Below are 19,483 nucleotides of genomic sequence, written 5' to 3'. Positions count from 1 at the left end.
TGAAAAGGGATGGCAAGCTACCATTCCTGGATGTTTTGTTCGAGAAGAGACCGGATGGCTCGTTGGGACATTCTGTCTACAGGAAAGCCACCCACACAGATGCCTATCTAAAGCCTAACTCCCACCACCACCCAGCCCAGAAGAATTCCCTCATCAAAACACTGCACCATAAGGTCCATTGCATCTCCGGCCAGCACCACCTAGCCAGTGAGCTGTAGCACGTACACCAAGCCCTCAGGATGAATGGATATTCTGACCTTACAATCCGCAAAGCTGTCTCCCCAGCTATGGGGAGACAACCATCTAAGGACCCAATCAAAACCATCACCTTGCTATACATAGCAGGGGTTACCAAAAATATTTCCAAAATCTTAAACAAACAAATCCAGGTTCGTTTCAACGCAGTACACAAAATCCGTGATTTGGTCCCATCTGTAAAGGATGTGATTCCTGACATGCAATATCCTGGTGTCTACAAACTATGTTGAGGCTGCGGCAGCAGTTACATTGGGAAAACGAAACGACATGTCTCGGACCGTGTTCGCGAACATAAGGCAGATCTGAAGCACGGTAGGACCAATACCTCTGACGTTGCTGGTCATTGTTTTAACGATGTGGGCACACACGACATTGATTTTTCCAAAACGAAGGTACTCTGCAAACCCACTGGTTATCATCAGAGATTTGTTCATGAACTCATCCAGATATATAAACACAGACACAACTTCAACCGAGAAGATGGGTACAAATTGAGCAATCATTGTAAGGACGTGATTAACCAGGTAAAGTCTTAACCTGCTGTGATGCTTCCATCCTTCCTGCGATTTTATCTGACTCTTTGAGTTGCATTATTAGGTTGGATGTCTTTGTATTGATGGGCTGGATGTCCTTCTCGCTCAGTCACCGATGCTGCAACATACTAGGCAAGTCACCGGTGCTGTGACATACTAAGCTCGTGCATTGACATACTAATCTCTCACAATACAATTGCCACTTCCACAGCCTCAGGGAGACCATCTCTAAACCCGCTCTCTTACCCTGAGGCTGAACCCATCTCAGGCCTATAATAGACCTTGCTTCAGCAGCTTTCTCTTTTTCTCACCTGAAGACGGTCGCTTGTGTTGCGATCGAACATCGTGATCTATTAATTTTCTATCTACGTGACTTTATCGAAAGAGCCAAAGAGTATGGAAGCATGGTCTGTAAGTTCGTTTATGTTCTTATAATACTGGGAATGCTGTTATAATGTTAGGATTGTCGTGATAATGCTGTAAATGCCTTTATAATGATGTTAACTTGTTAGGATAAATATAAGGCCTAGTTAACAACGAAGCCTGCCACTTGCATTATTGTGAATGTTACTTGTAATTGAATAAGTCGAGTCGGACTTGCACCCATTTAACTTTAATGCGATCTTGAGAGCAAGGATGAAGAAGTATCTCATCCAGAGTTCAGTGTTATGTGCAGTGCCGTACATTTAGGCTGCAGTATGGTGATTACACGAATTGACGTTATTCAACACAGTAGCTTATTCTCTTATATAGGTATTCAGTGCTAATGTAGGTGCCTGGTCCATCCAGGACCTATTGTGGAGTTTCATGTTATCTAAGACAATGTTACGATGCTGCAGTGTTCTTTGTATTGATATTCCAAGTATTAACAGATGCTGTATTTTGTGCTGTTTTTTTTCCATCAGTTTTACCTCGTTCAATTAATTAAATACGTCGGAGTCGAATGTTCACCCTGGCTCTGAAAGTTTATTGAATGCGAGGTTGACGACTCAGATAGTGGTGCAACGCAGCGCACAGCGAGTTTGAGACATATTGTGCTAATTTGTACGTGGCAAAGCCTATTGTACTAACTATGGGTCTTAATGGGACATCAGGTTAGTTAATTTTTAGTAGCCCATAAAGTCTTGGTGGTTTTGATTCCCTTAGTTTGATCAGGTATTGCTCTTCCTTGGGAATTGATGACTTGGCAATGATTGCCTTTGTTTTACCTTCCAAGGTGCTGGTTGGGTCTTGTTTAATTTGAAGCTAGGTACCTTCATCGAGTAAATCTTTGATTTTATTATTATAGTCCTCACGGGGCATCAGAACAGTCGATCGGCCCTTATCAGCAGCAAGAATTTGGATATCTTTATTTGCTCTCAATTATCTTAAGGCGTTTGCTTCACTGAAGTTAATATTTGTTTTTGGCACTTTTTAAATGCTCAAGTAATTAAAACGATCAAAATATCCGTACATTGTGGGAATAACTGATAAACTAGCCAGATGTTTGGAAAAACAAAACATCCGCGTCAGATTTGGCACGGTACATAAAAATACAGAATTTAATATCTGGTACAAAAGATGTATTACCGAAGCAATCAACAGAAGGTGTGTACATGATTAACTGCACGTGTGGCAAATGTTATGTTGGGCAAACAGGACGAATGATCAGCACGAGACTAAAAGAACATCAGATAAATATTAAATTCTCCCAAATGCAACTGCCGGCAGTAGCAGAACACGCGTGCCAAAAAGGACACTCAATTGATTTTGATAATGTTGAAGTTTTGTGCAAAACTAGCTACTACCGGCCAAGACTAATTAGAGAATCTATCGAAATTGAAAAAAATCAAAATAACTATAACCGTTCGGATAGCTACCTTCTTAGTGCTACGTGGAAGCGAATAATCAAATAATACATTATTTAAATGCATGCCTACAAAGGGCAGCGTACTTCAGTAGGGATTACCGTTGGTAGGGCTATTTTAATAAACACAATAGACAGGAAGGACAAGTTCAAAGGGCTGGCATAATGCACATACATAATGTACGTTTCCTCAGTAATCCCCCCCCCCCTACATTGTGCAACGGCACAGAAGGGTGGTCAACACATCTACGCCTCTATATAAGGAACGAAACAGTAAGACTTCTCCACAAATCTGTCTGTCGCCTGATGAAGCTAGTTGTAATTACTGGCGAAACGTCGTACTCATTTTGTAAATGTAGTGGCTTGGCTCTCCAACACACCGGTGTGCTGTACTAGTGACAAATTGGCACGTTCTGTTTACGTGACACCCTTACTAGTTGGCTGTCGGGTGGTGGCGGATTTTAACGACACATTTATATATTTACGCGATCTAACCCAAATACCTCTTATGGATGATATTGGTTTTGAAGGCCTACGTGTTAAACTCACTCCAATCATGAAAGGGGAGGTGGCAGGGAGGGACTTAACGATATTGGGTGAGCCCACAGAGACTCAATGCGCCTGAAGTATCGGTACTCGAACTTATGCCATGCTGAGCATAAGTGTATTTATGTACTGAAGTGCTACTCCGTATACAACCACCAGAGTAATAGCATTGGTTTGCATGCATGGTCATACTATAAATAAGTTCATGGTAAAGCAATTAAAGAAATTACGAAGGAATATTAATGGGGTGGCAGCCAAGCAATGGAATGCATCCAAGAGGACAACCACCGAGCAGATGGAGTGATGAAATAAGGTATTGTGCAAGTGCTAGCAGGATTATTATATCGCAAGATATAGTGGTGGCTTGAGGAGACCTTTAACCAGCAGTTTATTAACCATGGCTGATGATGATTAATGCTTCACAAGCTAGCTTAAGATTGTAATATAAATCCTGATCTTGTGGTAAAAAGCAAAGCCATAAGCACAATGACAGGAGACTTTGTTTGAAAAAAAACCTGACAGTCTTAGTGAGTGTCACAGTGTCAGCTCCCTGATACTTTTTTATGACCCATCGCTTATACCCAACGATTAGAATCCACAGGCTTCAGTGAAAATAGTTAAGGCCCCCGTAATGAGATGAAACAGCAGGACAGGCCCTATGACACGAGATGAAACCGCGTGCAGTATCTTAGTCCCTGTTTCCACTAGGTCTACAGGGGGCATGTTTCAATGACACACTCGCCACGTGAACACTGCCCCCCACCTACAATTTACACCACTTTTGTTGATGAATAGAACAAACCAAACTCTCCATTCCCATCTCAAGCCATGTCCATATGACAGCTCAGCACCCGTCCTTCGTCGCTTTCCCCCGTTCCATAAACCTTGGATGCGCCACTAGACTCGAGAATTTGATGACGCTTCACAACTCTTCTAACCTTCCCTAACCACTTTCTAATCTTTTCATCCATCTTCCTCTACCATTCCCTGCACTCGAGCATGGCCACCTACCCAGCCCTACCACCCCACGCTCCTCACCTCCTGTATGCCATACTCAGTGATGGAACACAGCACGTGCGCACACACCCTCTCTCCAGGAGAATAAGCAAAACAGTAGGCACAGATGCTTCCCAATCAGGGCCGGGCATGTGGGAGATATAAGGGGGGAGGGTGGTGGATGCTGGGCATGGAGCCTCGTGGTTGAAGCTGGGGATGGATGCTGTAGGTGGATGAATGAAGACACCACTGGATGGATACTGGGGATGGAGGGTGCTGGCAGAAGATGGGAATGGAGGGTGGTGGTGGAGACTTGAGGTGAAGGCTGGGGATGAAGGCTGGATGTGGAAAATAGAAATGGAGGGTATTGGTGAATGCTGGGAATGGAGGCTGGAGGCAGAGGATGGGAATGATGTAAGCAGAGGGAGGTGGGTTATGTGAGTTGACAGGAATGAAGTGAGGGCAGGACTTGAAGGGCTATGAGAGAAAAGTATTAAAAGGAACGATTAGTCAATTTTAACACCGACATTTATGCATTAAAACAATACACATAAAACATTAATAGGTGTGTTAAAATTAGTATGCAATATATAAAAAAAATAAAGATCTGGTTTTTGGTCTCATACACTAAATATAGATATGCAACATTTTAAAGTAAGAGTGGAAATGTCCTCAGAATAAAAATAAAATAAAAAATATTCCTATTTTACAATATCATGAAGATGAAAATTCCATTATACCAAAGGTTAAAAGCTAAAAATACATTCTGTAAAATGGTGCTCTCTATACCATGTATTATTACCATGACAGCTTTCTCTCAGAAGGAGGAACATGGCCCCATTTCCTATTACAGACCATTTTTTAAGTGGCAACAAAAAAGGGAAATTAAAATAATGGCAAATAGGAAATAATGCATGAAATTTTATGATATATTTCAGTGTTCTTTGAATGCATATATATTATGCATTAAAACTTGTTCATCTGTAAATGGAGATGTTGGCTTAAAATTTTGCATCCTATACTTGAAGAGCAAACATTAAATCAAATTTTTTTACCATTTCGTCATGGAGTTTTAGGCACATAAAATAATAACAATTAAATAGCTGATATGCGCAAACAACAAAGCAGATACAACTTTGTGCTCTTAAATTTGTTGCATTAATCCATCATCACAACTGTATATAAAATAACTAGCAGTTGTACCCGTATTTCACACGGAAATTAATAGTTTAGTCCTAGTTTTAAGTTTATTCAATGAACTAATATAAATTATGATGTGCCATGGTTTTTTGCGTTACCCGAAAAACAACGCTTGGAGGTGACCATACGTCGTTTCTTATGGGGAGTTTGATTTGTCCCGGCAGGCCCTCTTGACTACTGCCAGCATTGGTATACGATTATTCCTAAACCAATGCTTCATTGTACACAATATTGCTAGTCGTAATATAAAATAGTCAAGTTAAGTGCTGCTGCTGATTCTGAACTGGAGGGTGTGTGAGAACAGACACCAAGCTCCAAACAATACGCTAGCTCTTAGTGCAGACGGTGAAATCAAATATGTTAACAATCCCCAAGTAAACAATGGCCTATAGTAACCAGGAGCAGGTCTGTCAAGCCCCTCCACAAATTGGGTGAATATTAATGGCTCCCTAGGCCTTGAAAGTAAGAGGTTTGCTCTTATAAAACACAATATAATCCAAGATAGTGATTTTCAATGCTCTTCTGAAGGATATTATATCATATTCTTGGTTCTTTCGGTAAAGTCACGTAGAAGGGAAATAATAAAATAATACAAATCAATAATAATATATTTGTATTATTTTATTATTTCCCTTCTACGTGACTTTACCGGAAGAACCAAGAATATGAATCCCTGCAGTTACGAAAGCTTTAAATCAAGATATTATATCAGTTACAAATCCAAGAGTAGGTTATAACCGTAAAATATTGAAACTTAGAGAGATGGCGCGTACGATGTTAAGTATTGAAACTCCGAGAAGCCAATGGCTTCATCGGCCAGGAGCGAGACACCACCTAAAATCTCCCGGCACGCTGTTAACAGCCGTAGAACTATGGCGCGCGAAGAGCCATATGGTAGGGGTAAGCATTGCAGACTGCTTAATTGAGGTGGGTTGCGGGTTGACGCCACACACTTCATGGTCGTCCCCCCCCTCCCCCAAATATAAAAGTCTATTTTTATACGTTTTACATTGTGTACAGTATGGGAGCTACCCACATGCAAAATTTCAAGTTTGTAGCATGTTGGGAAGTATGCTAAACATTTCGAACAGACACACATATCCACAAATTTCCCTTATATATAGACAACCAGCTTATTTCATACCAAGCCATAAGTAGTGATATATGCAGTGAGAGGTGATGATTGACAATCATAATCATTACGATTACTGTGATTCTCCCGTTGGCTTCAGTGGTAGGAATATCTAGAATGGCCTCAGCAATCGTGATGATTATCATCATAATCATCATGAGCATATAATGGTCCTGGATATTTACGTTATAGTTGTGATAAGAGAGGTCAGAGAATCTCAGAGCCATGAGACAACATCAAAGTTGTCACTGTGATCAAAATGTTCCGTAATGAAATGTCACGGTGCAGAGTTGGCATTTTCCAGTGGCCACAAGAGAGGTGGATGTGTGCCAGGTGAAACAGAGCATAGCACGTGTGAAAACAGACACAGTTTAAAAGGTTGCATCAGCATTTCTGATACATAAATTCAAATGCGAAGCATTATTGAATGAAAATTCTAAAAAGGCATCTCGCCATTATTGTACACGCCTTTTACCAACCTCATTCCCAACCACCCACCTGCATGCACCCAGCTCAGCAAGCCTCCCAATACTACCTGTTGGCATGCATGTTCTGCCACTGCCGACAGTTGTGTTTGCAATATCTCAGGAGTAATTGACAAATTATCCATGTTTTGCAAAAGGAAAACATTACAGTAAGATTTGGTACAGTACACAAAATTCAACAACTAGTAACGTGCACTAAAGACGAATTACCTAAATTATCAACAGAAGGTGTATATCGGATTAATTGTGTATGTGGCAGATGCTATATTGGACAGACAGGGCGTAACGTTAGTGTAAGACTAAAAGAACACCAGAGAAATATTAAACTATCGCAAACACAACTGTCGGCAGTGGCAGAACATGCATGTCAACAGGGACACTCAATTGATTTTGACAACGTTGAAGTATTGTGTAAAACTAGTTACTACTGGCAAAGACTAATTAGAGAATCCATTGAAATTGAGAGAAACAGAAATAACTTTAATCGCTCAGACAGCTACAGGCTTAGTGCGGCCTGGAAGCGTATTATTAAATAAGATACCTTACAATTCCTTATAAGGGAAACAAACACTAACTGATTACTAATGTAGCATAATCACACTAAAACACATGCCAAATGATTACTAATCTACAACTCGCATCGTAACAATAGCCTGATTACTAATCTAGTATATAATTACAATAACCCCCCTCAAATCTTTGCACCTGACGAATTAATGAGTTAATGATGACGTCACCCTGCTGCTGCTCTATATAAGAACGGGAGACACAGCAGAGCCTCACCATTCTGGCGAATTCCCCGATGATGCTGGATGCAATTACCAGCGAAACGTCGTACTCAAATTGTAAATGTTGTGGTTTCACGCTTCAACACACCGGTGGGCTAAAGCAGTGAACTATTTGTCCTTTGTCAACGTGACACTTTTTTACTGATTGGCCGTGTCGGGTGGTGGAGGGTTACGACACATTTATAAATAACGCGATCTAAACCCAAAAACGTTGATTATGATTAAAAATAAATTGTCACGCACAACGAGTTTGTGTGCAAAATGTCAGCTCGATTGGATCACGGGAAGTGGGTTAAAAAACGACCGAAAGATTTGCACGGTTGTAAGCAAGCAAGCACGCAAGCAAGCGAACTTAATAAAAAGGATTTAAAAAGAGAACATCTTCTTCTTTAGTGCTGCCTAACGGCGTGTGCGACTTCACGATGATATTGGTCCCGGTCTAGCATGGCGTGTAGAGTTTGTGCTGTTGTTAATTGTAGCCATGTTTTGATGTTACTGAGCCATGTCGTTTTTGGCCGTCCTGGTCGTTTTTTCCCGTCGATTTTTCCTTCCAGGATTTGCTTTAATAGCTGGTATTTGTGGTCGTTTCATGCAATGTGGCCTAGGTAGTAACACTTCCTGCTAATGATGGTCTTCAGCAGTTGCCTGTCAGTGCCCATATCTTGCAGAACTTGTGTATTGGTGGTTTTGGCTGTCCATGGGATTTTCAGCATTCTTCGATACAGCCACATCTCGAAAGCTTCGAGCCTTTTTGTTGCCTTTGTTGTCAATGTCCACGTCTCTACTCCGTACAGCAAAATTGACCAGATGTAGCTTTTCAGTGTGTGCAGTTTCAGTGATGTACTCAAGTTGCGGTCTGCAAGGAGTGTTTTCCATTTAATAAATGCTTGCCTTGCTTGTGCAATTCTGCTCTTGATTTCGACTTCATGGTTCAACTGATCGTCAATGATTACACCAAGGTATTTAAATCGGTGTACTTGTTCCAATTTTTCGCTGCCAAGCTTGATTGTTATTTCGCTTGTAGTTCGGCTGACCTTCATAACCTTTGTTTTCTTTTTATTAATTCGTAAGCCCCATATTTGACTCTCTGTGGCAACCTCGTCCAAGATTTGTTGTAGGTCTTGTTCCGAATCGGCCAGCAGTGCAGTGTCGTCAGCATACCTGATGTTGTTGATGTATTGTCCATTGACTTTAATACCAATGTTTTTATCTGCTAGTGTTCGATCAAAAATCTGCTCCGAGTAGATGTTGAAAAGACTGGGTGAAAGTGGGCAGCCTTGTCGTACACCTTTTTGTATTGGTGTTGGATCTGTCAATTCGTTGTCATATCGGAGTTCGGCTGTTTGCTTCCAATAAAGAGCAATGATGAAGTTGATGTCGTTTTTATCTAGTACCAATTGTTTTAATAGAGCAGCTAGTCGGTCGTGGTCGACTGAGTCAAAGGCTTTCTCGTAATCTATGAAGCAGATGTACACTTCTTTCTGATGTTCGTAGCATCAAGAGAACATCATGCTCCAATATTTAAATTTTCAGCTCGAGGCTGGTATGCCACTGTCACAGTGTGTCACCAACAATCCAAGTCAGCACTCAGAGTACAATAGGTGCATCTGGCGGCGTTTAGCTTGCACTGGCAAAACCAGATGATTGCCACTTAGTGGAGATGTGGCCCTCTGCTGAGATCCGTGAAACCAGATCGAGGTGCGAGGTTGATGAGTTGCCCACATTCACAGCAGTGCCAACTCTCCTCGGGGACTTGGAGTTCATCGCACCCTGGCTCAAGATGCCGTCTCATAAAAAGTAAAAAAAAAAAAATGGCAATTTTGTCTCATCACATGAACACGCTGATCTCACCATCCCTCTCTAACCCTAAACAGTGTAGCAACCAACCTCACATTTTCATCCGCAATCCTGCAGCTCACTCTCTGTCTCCAACCACATGATAGTGCCAAGTGTGCCTTCAGGCACGTACACACATATCAGCAACTGGTAACATAATACGGTGGTCTGCACATCCAAAAACTTGTGCTTGCCTTATCCATGTGTGGAAATAAAAATTTGTTCAAATAAATATATTTAGGTGCTTCATAAACAGATTTTCAAGGCCTTTGATTTTCTTATTTCTTTCAGCCAGTGTTGAGAAAAAACTATGCAATAGCACAGCTAACCTGCCTGAAAACAGTACTGAATATTGCTGGAAAACATGTGAATCCATGACCAGAGTCACACCAAGAATGTCCATGAGGTGTATTCCAGAGCCAAATCATGCAAAGGGAGAGCCATTGTCATAATAAAGTAAATTCTGTTTTGAAGCAGCAAACGTGAATGAAAAAAACCCTTCCTATGACTAAATAAAAAATTACATAACATTTCAATATGTTTATGAGACCACACAGGAGCATGCTGGAGTGTGCTAAAACCCATATCTGGCATTGCACAACCAAACATGTGAAGGAAAACACTTACCCTCTAAGCTCGTTGACTGTAACAGTATTAATTAAACTGTCACAATAATTGCACATTAACCTGATGAATACATGCAAATTCTTCATTATGATTCATTAAGATGAACACCATCACACAAACTGATCACTCCAATTATTACACCTGACTGTCTACAATTGATCCTTATGGCGGTATCCCGGGGTACCAAATAATACAAAATGGCCGAGGCAATTAAACATTTTATTTCTGGGACACTATTTTTTCCAGGGATGTATTTAACTCCGCGACTGGGGTACCAATCAATCCGAAATCAGTGCTACTCCGCGATGTCGAAACGCAGCAAGGACGATTGCGCTGAAACCCTGAACGCTCGTATGCACCATACATAGTGCATCGTGTACAGCTCATCGAGATGAGTCGATTGCCGCATCGCCGACCATCAACAGACTAAAAATGACTGCATCACGGACATTATGCAAGAGCCGGGGTAATATGGTACCTCGGGGTACCGCCATAAGGTTAAATTAGTCCTTCACACATAATATTAACAATACTCTTTGGTTCTTTCGGTAAAGTCACGTATAAAGAGAAAATTATAAATTAAATACTAGCATACGACGTTTCGATTGCAACACAAGCAATCATCATCAGGTATAAATGAAATAGAAACACAAATCTAGTATACTTAGAAATGTAATGTAATACAACAGAGAGTCGGATAACATAACAGTCAACACCCTACCTGGTTGATTACGTTCTTCCTGAACACAGAACCAGAGACATATAGACAGACATATAAGTAGAGACAGATATCACAGAGATACATAGAGAGAGAGAGACGTGCATAGGCACACAGAGAAACCACGTCTCTGTGTCGAGGCCTTAAATAGAGAGAGGGGGGTGGGGGCGGAGAGAGAGGGAGGGGTTAGAGAAATTAGAATGTCAATGAGTGGCACGCTGCAGAGAGGGAGAGGGACAACAGCCGAGACACACAGAGAGAGCAGAACATAAGAACGACAAAACGAGTGGAGACAGAGAAAGTACACTAAATCAAATAAACCTAGCAAAATTTCGAAATATAATGCAATGCAACACAGAGGGTCGGTCAACACACAATTAACACATAGCCTGGTTGATTACGTTCTTACAAAGTGTCTTGCCTCACGGCAGATGTGGAGCGTACGTTCACAGGAAGTTCCTGTTTTTTTATGCTAATTTTGGTCACGTGACCAGGAAGTGACGATTTTAGATTTTCAGTGAACCACGCGGGCTTCTGCCATCTTACTGATAATTCAAGATGGCGGCACGCATCGCATCTCAGTGAGACCACAGCCGCACTTGTCCATTGTGGGAGCTTAAGAAGCATTGTCTGTAAGTTGTTTGTATTCGTATAATATTGGCAATGCTGTTGTAATGTTGGAATGACCGTTATAGTGATGTAAATGCCTTTATGGTGCCGTTAAGTTGTTGTAGTAAATACGAGGCCTTGTTAGTAACGAAGCCTGCGACTTTCCTTATTGTGGATGTTACTTGTGATTTAGTAGGTCGAGTCAGACTTGTGCCTATGTTGCGATCCTGAGAGTAAAGATGACGAAGTATCTCATCCACAGTTTAGTGTTATGTGTAATGCTGTACATTTGGGGTGCAGTGGGATGAATACACGATGTGCCTGTATGCAACGCACCGGCTTGTGCTTTTGTCTAGTTAAGTGGTAATGTAGGGGCCTGGTCTGTCCAGTATCTTTTGTTATCTAAGACAATGTTTTGATGCTGTGGTGTTCATTGTGTTGGTGTTTCCGGATTATAACAGATGCTGTATCTGTGTTTTCTCACCAGTTTTACCTTGTTACAATCAATAAATGACGATTGGAGTTGGACGTTCATCCTGGCTCCGAGGGTTTATTGAACGCAAGGTTATCTACTCGACTAGCGGTGCAACGCAGCGCACAGCGAGGCCGAGATACAAAGATTGCTAAATTAGAAGTTAAGTGTGAAATGTGTAAGACACAGACACGAAGACCGATACACAAGCAGAGAGTGACAACAAAAATCTAGTAAGAACTGCCTTATGAAGAAAATAAAAGCTCTGAATCGAATGGAAAAACTGTGGATATATTCCAAACAAAAGGTTGACCAGCTGTTGAAAAAAAATTAGCAGACCTACATTCCCAATATTTACATATACCTGAAATACCTAGCTCGTGGGAGGATGCCTCAGTCATTATCCTATTCAAAATTGATTTGAAAAATTACAGGCTCACGAGTCTCCCAGTCGCCTGGATATATATTGTTCATGAACATCATAGGGAACCGAACAAGGGACAATTTAAAGGCCAACAACCACGTTTTCAAGCTGGATTTATAACTATAACAAGCAAAACAATGCACGATTTTACGTGGCGTTTTGTAATGCTTTCCAACGTGTAGTTTTACTGGGATTTATTTTTATGAATGCATACTGCTTGCTTTAACATGTGGATCTGAAACATGGTCACCAACCAAAACATGGAAAGAGCGTAATAAAATTAAAAGCTTGCAAAGAAGCATACAGAGGTGCATGCTTGGAATTATGTTGAGAAACAGAAAGATTAACATATGGATCAGAAAAAAAACCGCACAGGTTAAAGACATCATATCGACCGTTAAGACAAGCAAGTAGGCTTGGGCAGAACGCATCACTTGAAGGAAGATGGATTGTGGTTGAGAATAATGACAGCGGCAGCCAATGAAGGAATAGTTTTCAAGAGGACATCCATCGTGGAGATTGAGCAATGAAATCAGGCCATGTTCAGTTGCTGCTTTTATTGTTACATCGCAGGCGAGTAGGACCTGGTGGTCCGGCTTGGAGAGGCATTCATCCAGCGGTGAATTGATTATGGCTGATGATGATGACATTATCTTTCGAGCCAGATGAAGAGGTCACAACACATAGTGTGTGACGTAAGATGATGTCACATCATGCATGCACTTCCCAATGACATTGTACAATTATCAATTTCGGAAAGTGGGTGCATAGTGTGGGAAATTATCACATTGGCCGAAAAGGCTTTTATGTTTCGCGCTGGTTTTATTATCGCAAGAGTTTTTGGTAAGCCTTTCATCAATTTGGCCGGTTTTTAACAAGCAATCTATATACTTACATTTAATTTAGATTGGATGATCTATATGAGATGTGATCGTGTTGCCGACAGACAGATATATGGAACTAATGCATGAGCATTAAAATGCATGAACATTTGTGCTCACTATGAATTTATTTAGGCACGTGCCTATATAAAGCCACAACAGCAGATATTTTTTTCACATGATGACGGACGCTTATGTTGCGACCGAAACGTCGTGTTTCTTTTATAATTTTTTCTATCTACCTGACTTTACCGAAAGAACCAGAGAGTATTGATTCCTGCAGTCACGAAAGCTTAAAATCAAGACTAACTATCCATTGATAGTGATGAAAATATATATTTTCTGGGTGAATAAAGTAATAAAACTTTTTTATTCTTTGAGTCTTTCGGTGAAATCACGTAGATATGTTAAAAAAAAAATAACAAAAAATAACAAAAAACTACGACTTTTCTATCGCAACACAAGCGTTCGTCGTTAAGAAGAAAAAAGAGGGGGAAAAGCTGCTGAGGCAGACTGTTTAAAAGGTTTAAAATGGGTGTAGCCCAAGGGTCTACACAACATCATTGCTGTATTTAAAATATACTCTTGCAATCTTCAATGTTTGTGATCATTTACCAAATTATACCTGAAGCAAATAAATAAAAACAGTCCTATTCAACTGAACAATCACTAACATTAAAACAATTGATAATTGTTTTTTTACCCTTTTATCTGGCAACAAAACTGACACCTTTTTACAAGGAGGCATGTTGGCATTGACCAGAATACCTGCGGTCGGAATGCAAACAAAAAACAGAACTCTGATAATGTATGCACTGTCCTTGAAATTGATTGGTCCACACCCGAGACAGCTTTTCTTAGAGCCTAGTCTCAAATAGTGTTGGACCAGATGACGCCAAAAGGTGCACTAAAAAAAAAGGTGCCAGTTTTGTTGCCAGATAAAAGGGTAAAACAACAATTATCATATTTTGCTAATGGCAAAGGAGGTTCCAATGGTGTAAATTAGAACAATTACCTCTTACACTTTATAACTTATCATGATTATCGTAAGGAAACGATGGTATTTCTGTATGCACTTGTGAAAATTCAGGATGGAAAATGGATGCAAAGAATTCAAATTTGTACTCTGTGGTTCTTTCGGTAAAGTCACGTAGTTAGAAATAAAATAAAACAAATCACGACGTTTTGATCACAACACAAGCAGTCATCATCAGACAAAGGAGTCAGCCTCTAAAGGCAAACTGTTTATAAAGGTTTGGGGATGGGTGTAGCCCAAGTGTATCAACAGCACCAGGAGCATGGGCGGTGCACGAGTGCCAATGCAGCAACAATGCCAATGCAGCAACAATGCCAATGTAGCCGCAATGCCAATACAGCAACAATGCCAATGCAGTGGGCGAGAGAGCTGCCATGGCAAGAGGTTATATAGGTAAGAAAGGGGGAGAGAGAGAGGGGGCGGGGTGTGGGGTAGGGGGAGTGGGTGGGGCTGGAAGTGGGAGGCTTGAGACACTGGGTAAGCGGGGGGGGGGGAATTAATTCGGAACAAGTATAACCCGTAAAAACAAAGTTTTTCACTATAAATCCTTTATATGCGTGGCGGCTAGAGTCCTCTCGTCCTCTGGCTTGAGATGGCTGCTACCCATGGGTCAGATGATTGCATTGCACCATTAAGCAATTGGTAATTAAATATAATATTTTTGTCCTAAAAAGTGTAAAATTTTGGAATTTTTTTTTCACGAACATTAATTGTCACGCACAACGAGTCTGTGTGGAAATGTCAGCGCGATTGGATCACGGGAAGTGGGTTAAAAAACGACCGAAAGATTTGCACGGTCGTAAGCAAGCAAGCGAACTTAATATAAAGGACTTAACAAGTAAACCCGTAAAAACAAAGTTTTTCACTATAAATCCTTTATATGTGTGGCGGCTAGAGTCTTCTCGTCCTCTGGCTTGAGATGGCTGCCACCTATGGGTCAGATGATTGTCTGCCAGTATTAAGCAATTGGTAATTAAATATTTAATTTGTTTTCCCTAAACAGTGTACAATTTTGGAAAAAAATTTTCACGAAAATTAATTGTCACACAACGAGCCTGTGTGGAAAATGTCAGCTCGATTGGATCACGGAAAGTGGGTTAAAAAACGAGCGAAAGATTTGCACGGTCCTAAGCAAGCAAGCGAACTTAATATAAAGGATTTAAAAATATATTCGCTTGTGGAGGACGCGGGGATCGATCCCGCGACTTTTGGCATGGGAAGCGAGGGCGCTACCAACTGCGCTACTCCGCCACGGCCTGTGGAGGGGTTACGCTCTGGGCTCCTACACTGTGACGTTCAGCCAAAGCCATGAATGAGTTGTATTTGAATAAATGTAAAATACATTTTTTTTGTCTAAAAAGTGTAAAAAAAATGTAAAAAAATTTAACGAACATTAATTGTCTCGCACAACGAGTCTGTGTGGAAAATGTCAGCTCGATTGGATCACGGGAAGTGGGTTAAAAAACGAGCGAAAGATTTGCACGGTCCTAAGCAAGCAAGCACGCAAGCAAGCACGCAAGCAAGCGACCTTAATATAAAGGATTTAAAAATAGACTAGGTCCCGGCAGATATGATGGAACAAACAGTTAAGGGTTTACCTGATTAATAACATCCTTCCAATGATTGCTCAATTTGTATCCATCTTCTCGGTTGAAGTTATGTCTATGTTTATATATCTGGATGGCTTTATGAACAAACCTTTGATAGTAGCCTGAAGGTTAGGTCTCGGAAAAAACAATATCATGCGACCCCACAGCGTTATAACAATGGTCAGCCACGGCAGAGGTATTGGTTCTGCCGTGTTTTAGATCTGCCTTGTGTTCGCGAACACGGTCCGAGACATATCTTTTCGTTTCCCCAATGTAACTGCTACCGCAGGTACAACTCAGTTTGTAGACTCCAGGATATTGCATGTCAGGAATGACATCCTTCACAGATGGGATTAGATCACGGATTTTGTGTACTGTATTGAATCGGACCTGGATCTTGTGTTTGTTTAAGATTTTGTAAATCTTTTTTGAAACACCTGCTATGTATGGTAACGTGATGGTTTTGATCGGCTTCTCAGGGGTTTTTTCTCAATGGTTGGAGAAACAGCTTTGCGAATAATGCGGTCCGAGTACCCATTCATCTTGAGGGCCTAGTGTACCTGTTCCAGTTCACCGATCAAAACCATCACGTTACCATACATAGCAGGTGTTACCAAAAATATTTCCAAAATCTTAAACAACTTGGATCTTAAATGAAAATGATGGGGGATTCTGCCCATGCACCATAGCCAGATAATTAAGATGCATTTTTTTGACATTAAAGGTTTCGCAAGTGCTTTCCGCAGGGTGTTGAGCGCAGTCCCGCAAAACGCTGGATTCATCTGTCTTGATTAAGCTGTCAGCCAGTTGGAGCCTGCGCTCTGGCCCATTGCATCAGCCAGTGCTGACACGCCGAGATGAATTAGATTTCTGCGCTGCAAAAAATCAGAGCACATCTCATATTCTCGATGGACTGAAAGTGCCTTTTAAATACATCCATATTTACAGCATATAGGTGTGTATGTAGAAGACTCTTTGTGGGAGAGTCCAGTGAATGGTGCTACTGGGCGGCTCATGGCAGCTGCCCTCCAGCAACAGCAGCGGACGGAGTAGAGGCCATAACAATAGTGGACAGAGCAGTGGGTAGCTAGAAATTCAGTGCGTTGGCAGTGGGGAGCACAGGTGGTTCACCGTTCAATTGCCCGCATCTGTTAACCTATAACACCTGGGGCTCTGTCCCATGATCTCCCAAAAAAAATCTCTTCCACTCCACACCATTGTCAAAGTGCACCTAACCTGGCACAATTGTTCAGGTTATGTCATCGGCCATTATTAGAAAACGTTGGGGAGCAGTAACAGTTTTTAGTGGACTGCATTAATTAATATCAATGGATAATAGTATTCGTGGTAATTGGGTATGGCCCTCAACTCTGGTACAGTATATGAACATTTGTACTGGGTAGCAAAAGCAGCCAGACATGGTTCTGTCAATATGACCTTCTTGTATCCCATAGCAGCTTTAATAGGGGCTCACGATAAGCATTTGCACTTTCAGGCTGTTCTGTAGTGCACACACTTAGTAGAGGTGAACATTTAATCGACACACTTTAAAGTCTTCCTACTCTTCCTTTTATCAATAGATTGGCATATATTTTAATTAGTTTTTCTTGCAGATTGTATTTACTATATTTAAATACTATTTTAATAATTGCAATCTACATGTTCAATAGATTTTAATGAACTTCAAAAATGAGAATTTACAAATTAAAGTAACACGACATAGCTGGCATTATGCCTTGGTTCATTAATTCTACAAAAGATGAATTGCTGTACACCCACCACAACCATCAGTGCGGTACAAGGGTTAATAAGGGACACGGCGGTAGGGCTGGGATAATTTTCCATCTCCATTTTACAGCAATATACTTCCAAGAAAAATGTACAATCTTCAAAGTTTAACTTCAAATTCCCTCTTTGTGTAACACTCTAAGAATTCTGTTCATCATATTATTACTAACACCTGCTTTATAGTGCACGGCCTGCTCGGGTGTGAAACGACGACAGCAATCACCATGCAGCAAACCAGTTTATTTAATGTTATAATTCACTATGTAACACAATTTTTGTTCCTGGGTAGTAAGTGTTCATTGCTTATGTCTAAAAAATATAAAAAATTGCTATTATTTCTCCCAAACTTTGCTTTTGTGACCAGGGCAGTGATATTTTTAATTAATCCATTTTGAATGAGAAAACGGGCGAATTTGTGTCTTTTCGTTCAGGGAAAGTCAGAAAAAAACATGAATACAAATTAACATGTATTTATTTTAAAGCAATAGAAAAATGACTACAAAAGATTTAGATGCGAGTAGTTTTTCAAAATTTATGATTATACTGTAAATCACTATCACGAATCAGCCCCCAAATGTAGTCTCCCATCATGTTCTCGTTATAATGTCCTTGGTAGCGGCGTTCAAAGTCCAGTATATCCTGGTGGAAGCGCTCGCCTTGCTCCTCCGAGTATGCTCCCATGTTCTTCTTGAATTTATCAAGATGAGCATCAAGGATATGGACTTTGAGGGACATCCTACAGCCCATTATGCCGTAATTCTTCACCAGAGTCTCAACCAGTTCCACGTAGTTTTCAACCTTATGATTGCCCAGTAAGCCACACACCACTGCGACAAAGCTGTTCCAAGCCGCTTTCTCCTTACTAGTGAGCTTCTTGGGGAATTCATTGCACTCCAGGATCTTCTTTATCTGTGGTCCGATGAAGACACCAGCTATGAACTTTGCCTCAGACAGCTTAGGGAAGAAGTCTTGAAGGTACTTGAAGGCTGCCGACTCCTTATCTACAGCTCTGACAAATTGTTTCATATGGCCCAATTTGATGTGCAGTGGTGGCATCAGCACTTTCCTGCGGTCCACCAGTGGCTCCCACTTGACGTTGTTCCTCCCCACTGTGGCCATTCCCACCTGTGGTAATGCACCTTGGTGTCCCTACTGTCCCAAAGGCAAAGATAGCAGGGAAACTTGGTAAAACCACTTTGGAGACCCATCAGGAATGCTACCATTTTGAAGTCTCCGATTACCTCCCAGCTGTACTCATCATACTTCCAGCAAGGTCTTGATGCTGTTGTAATCCTCTTTGAGTTGCACCGAGTGAGCCAGGAGAAGAGACGGGTACTTGTTACCATTATGGAGCAGCACGTTTTTGAGGCTCCTGGATGAGCTGTCAATGAAGAGGCACCACTCCTTGTGGTTACAGGTGTTGCGCTGTAAATGGGCTGCGTGCACTTTCCTACAGTAGCAGACACGGCCCATCGGGGGCAGTAACTTACACCTGCATGTGACTCACTACATTCCCCAGCCCCAAAGCAGGAGGGGGCTGTGGGGTGTTCTGGGATCTCCCGAGACCCCTCCCAATAGGAGGGGGCTGCGGGGTGTCCTAGGATCCCCCGAGATCCCCCTGGAACTCTCTGGACACACCGGGGAGGTGTATAAAGGCTGGACCTCTAGAAGGGTCCGGGGCCAGTCCAAGACCGAAGCCAGAAGATCAGCTAGCCTAGG

At 41.4% G+C, this 19,483-nt stretch overlaps 1 long non-coding RNA gene across 1 annotated transcript; it reads left to right on the top strand.

The window, feature by feature from the left end:
• Nucleotides 1-11,383: 11,383 nt before the first annotated feature.
• On the top strand, nt 11,384-12,108 carry LOC144718899 (uncharacterized). The gene is made up of 2 exons (XR_013585492.1): nt 11,384-11,597; nt 12,062-12,108. It is a non-coding gene; the product is annotated as an uncharacterized LOC144718899 (long non-coding RNA).
• The last annotated feature ends 7,375 nt before the right edge of the window (nt 12,109-19,483 follow it).

The sequence above is a fragment of the Lampetra planeri genome, chromosome 1 (assembly GCF_965212315.1).
Source record: "Lampetra planeri chromosome 1, kcLamPlan1.2.h2, whole genome shotgun sequence".
In the NCBI taxonomy this organism is placed as follows: domain Eukaryota; kingdom Metazoa; phylum Chordata; class Hyperoartia; order Petromyzontiformes; family Petromyzontidae; genus Lampetra; species Lampetra planeri.
This window is presented reverse-complemented; position numbering and strand designations above follow the sequence as displayed.